The following is a 4,925-nucleotide window of genomic DNA, read 5'->3' on the forward strand; positions in this document are numbered from 1 at the left end:
TCATATATAGCTTATTCATATGAAAGAACTTGATCTGAGAAATAAGGTTCAGGGAAAGTTTAACTTAGTTATAAACTGTAATTAAAATTATGGGTGAGAAAGAGTTAGGGATAATGTAATAACATAAAAAGGCCGCTATATGCGGCCTTTTTATGTTATTATATTATCACTTCGACTGTTACTATTGTATAGCAATTTCATTAATTATTAAAATAATATCAATAGGACTTATCAATACTTAACTATTGATTCATGCATTCAAAGGTCAGCCTTGTTGTTGTTTGATTTTGAATTGTATACATTCAGTCGATCCATCATTTTTTGGGATTTCAAATATTATCGGAAAATGGAAGACAAATATTAGAGATTTATAATCACATTGTTTATATGAGTAGAACAGCAGGAATTTCTGATCATAAATTACATTACTCAGAGCAAAAGATTGTTTGATTAGAGCTTGTGCTCCTCCAAAATGCATTCACTATCCTTTTTATTTATTTGTGAATAATTATTTTAGCATAATTATCCTCCTTTATGTGAACCCGGTGTGTTTTTTTAGCAGGTCCGTTAATTTGTAATTGGTAGTATAAAAAAATATTTTCCTTAGCAGTTTTCATTATTATTTAATTCCTGAATAGTGAACGTCCTTTCGTAAAAAGATTAAATTATTTTCAAAACCTGTTTGAGCGTTCGTGTGTGCTTATAAAAGACAGAGCGTAATCTTGAAAATTTGTTGCAGAGTTATAAATTTAAGTCCTTATTGGACTCAGAGTAGAATTGGGGATCAAAATAAAATACCATCTAGATTTTAATAATATGTAATTCATTTTAAAAATGGTGAAGAAATAATATGACAATAATCGTAACTCTAAGAGTATATAAGAAATAAATAGCAGTTGGTATGATTGACTTATTTATGTAGCTACCAGATGATTTAAGACCTTTATTTTTTTGTTTCTTTTTGGAGGACAGGTTGCGTGATACAGTAAAAGTAACGACGAGAGATACAACAGTTCAATTCGAACAGATACCAAAAAAAACATAATGGCGGCGAATACATATATCATGTGGCAAAATGATCTCGAGGCAAAATTATCGGCAGGAAAAGTTATTTGTGGCCAAAATATTCACCGTAAAATTACCAGTCACGCTTTTTTATAAAGTGCTTATAAATTTTTTTTTTAAATTCCCAAAATTAGACATATTTAATTAGTACATGATAAACAGTTAAACCATTATAATAATTATCTCATTTAAGTTTAATATCATTTTTTTAGCTTCTCCATTCATTTTGCACTCGTAAATATAAATTAAAATACTAAAAATACTTGAATGTGTATTAGACGTCAAGAAAAAATTATTTCTTATTTTAAAATAATCTCAACCATATACGTTTTTGTTTCAAAAAGTTATAATTTGTTATTCTGAAATAAAACATTAAATTTCTATTTCTAAGTAATATTTGTTATTTATAAGGGTTGTTCGGTGGTGGTTGGCTGGAGGAGTTGTAGCCCTACCAAAATTAAGACATTTTTCCTTTTTACTAGAAAATTTATTATATAAAATTTAATTTTTGAATTTTTTTCCTTACAAATTAATTTTTTTTGAAACAAAAACGTATATGGTTGAGATTATTTTAAAATAAGAAATAATTTTTTTCTTGACGTTTAATACACATTCAAGTATTTTTAGTATTTTAATTTATGTATTAGATAAAATATTAGCTACAATATTGCTTTTTTGTAGCTTCCGTCTCATGCCTCAGTCCTCACATAGAAAAAAAGAAGAATCCTAGAAATCAAAAAGAAAACAAGGGAATTACTTTTAAATAAAACAGTTAATTAAATCTAATAAACGTCATTCAAAATTATGAAATAAACACCTTTGATATGTTTAGTTATATTATTTGTTCATTTCAAATTGAATAAAGGTTAGAAAAAACATAAAATATTGCTGTGGATTTGGATGTTATAATAGGACTAAGAATTAAAAGAATATAAAGTTTCTTTGTTTAGAAAATATTGCAAATTTGTACGATCCACCAAAAATAAAAGAAAAGATGTACATAGATTTGCAAATTTAAAAATGGCAATAAAATTCAAACAGTTCGTTACACTTGTCAGGAGTATTCACATATTAAAATGATTACATTTCATGCAACACAGCTTCACTATGAGTTATTCAATATGATTAGTAAAATTATATATACCGAAAATTGATATTGTAACTCTCACAAATTGAAGAATGTTACAAATCCCACTGCGTTGCTATCAGGGCAGTAAATACTGCAATTTCATTTCTTAATTTTATCCAAGTCTGACAAGGAACTACAGTTATGACTCCCCAACAAATCCTTTTTATTGTTCTTATCTTTCATGGAAACACGCATTAGTGATTAATTTATGCTTAGAATAAATGTTACCTCTTCATTATTCGAAGAATAACAGTAAAAATTAATTTATATTTAATAAAAAGCATGTATGTATGTATCAAAGTTTCATTCTTCGGGCTAAATTAGAAAATGGGTGAAAAAAATCAAGTTAAAATTTGACTAAAAAATATATGGCTGAATTTAGGAAATCTGGTCGAATAAAGCTGGCTATTTTTTTTAATAAATCCTCAAAATACCAAAGGGTATACTGAATTAAGAATGAGGAAGTAGGGAAGTTATTAAGCACTTCCTTGAAAATTTGATTAACCTCAGATCAAGATCAAAATATTTTATATTGAAAAAAGTTAACAATTTTTTGTATGAAATAAAGAGCTCAGAATATTTCTTAAAACTTTTGGTTTCCACAATATTGGATTTAGGACCTTTTATTTCCTCGAAACGGTTAAAGTGTTTTGATTTAAAGAGTTTATTTTGTTGTAAGCTTCAAATAAACTTTTAAAAATCCAAAGAAATTCGGATACCACCGCTAGTATGTATTAAAAGATATTTATTTACATTGTGTAGTCTATGGGCACGGTTTTGGTATGACACAGGTGGCATGCTCCAGATTGACAATAAATTATTTAGTGCCACTCTTAAATGCCTTCCTCTGTTTAAAAATCCAATCTCCGAGACTGATGTAGCCATTAAATTAGTCATTACTTTTAAATGAGTTAAATATTTTTAATCAATCCTAATTTTTAAGTTTCTTAAGGTATCTACTACAAAATTTATAGTAAAAATTGAGCCATTATATGGAATTTTTTTTGGCACTTATTCAAGTCTCACTGTTTTACTCTGACAACAAGTTATATTCTGTAGAAGTGTTTTATTTTCTTTCATTTTCAAGCCAATTGATGAATTTTTTTATGTATTTAATAAATATATTAAGTATATACATGGCAGAGATTTCTGTTAATTAGTCCATTTGTCAAGCCAGTGCCAGTTACTATTTAATTATTATGACTTCAATACAAACATTTAATAATATACACCATTAAAAACATTCAATTAAAACAAATTTTCGACTAGTTTAAGTCCTTTTTTGATATTTAAATTGCAAGAAAACATAACTTTGGACAGCAAAACTTACCAATTAGGATTTTTCTTATTGATATTCAGGAAGTACTTTGATTTTCTTTTTTATAAGCCACTGGAGGAGTGAATAATAATTATAAGGAAGCGACAAATGCTAAATTAATGCAAAATAATGTCATAACTCATCGCACTTAATTAGTTTCGAGTTATATGGACATGTGTATTGAAGTCATATTGTAAAGATTCATAACATGTATATTTCACATTCATATAGTGTCTTCATTGACGTTTTAAATTCCATTTTAATTGAAGGAAACGACATGTTGATATTTTTGTAACATAAAAGGAACAATTATCCTTTAAAATTTGATGAAACTTTATCAAATGTCTTTAAAAAAATATTTTAAATTGTCATTTAATATTATTTAATCCCGATCCTATATAATGATTGTCAGAAATTCAATTGAAATAAACTATTTTTCTGCAAGTATTAAGGCCTTTTTTTAGATTGATTGGGAATGTGAAAAGTAGGATACATAGTGAAAGATATCTTTTTCTTAAATTGTATTTTTAATTCATTTCTACAATATTTAAATAAGATCGTAAACGATGTATTAACATATATTAAATGGATATAAGTGTCTGATATATAATACAATGAGGCATTAAAGGGATATATTTTTGATAGACAGAAAGGTTTAATCTCTTTTTGTTTGTTGGTTCCATTTTGACATCCACATACACAGAAATAGGTCATATTTTCCTAAAAATGAATGAAAAACGGGATTCTACATATTGTAACAAAACTTGGTTGTTAAGGCCCCAAAATGGCTAACATCAACAATCCTGACGTCACATGAAAACCTATTTTACCTCCAACATGTTTATTATCATATCAATGTTGTTCAATAAGTCAGCTTGTAACTTTTTTTTGATTTATGAAGTAAACTAATATAATAAATTAATCCAATTATTAATTTGTAATTTTATACAAATATATTTGTATTATTATTTAAAATTCTATATACATACAATCAGTAATTATATACAGTATAAAATAATGATACAAAACAATTTTTGGGAATTTATACTATACGTCATAAAGAGCTTATTTGCTGAGTAAGTTTTAAAATAATCTATCTAGAACAGTTTAAAAAAAAAAAATTCTAAAAAAACTCATTAATGCAATTGTGATTGTCTAACCCATGAACCATTGTACATAGAGGAAGCAAATTTTTTACTTATAATCTTTCAATGTTCCATCGATTTCATTTTTAAACCACGTGTTTTGCTAACTTTAACAGTGTTATTGGGAGAAAATAGTTCATTTTCTTATAAACATCACCAAAAACAATAGAAAAAACCTATAGCTATTAACAAGAACTCAAAAATGTCTATTTAAACGACTTATAATATATATTTTGAAAAAAATTTGCCTATATATTTGACATTCATT

Source organism: Lepeophtheirus salmonis, chromosome 5, assembly GCF_016086655.4.
Source record: "Lepeophtheirus salmonis chromosome 5, UVic_Lsal_1.4, whole genome shotgun sequence".
In the NCBI taxonomy this organism is placed as follows: domain Eukaryota; kingdom Metazoa; phylum Arthropoda; class Copepoda; order Siphonostomatoida; family Caligidae; genus Lepeophtheirus; species Lepeophtheirus salmonis.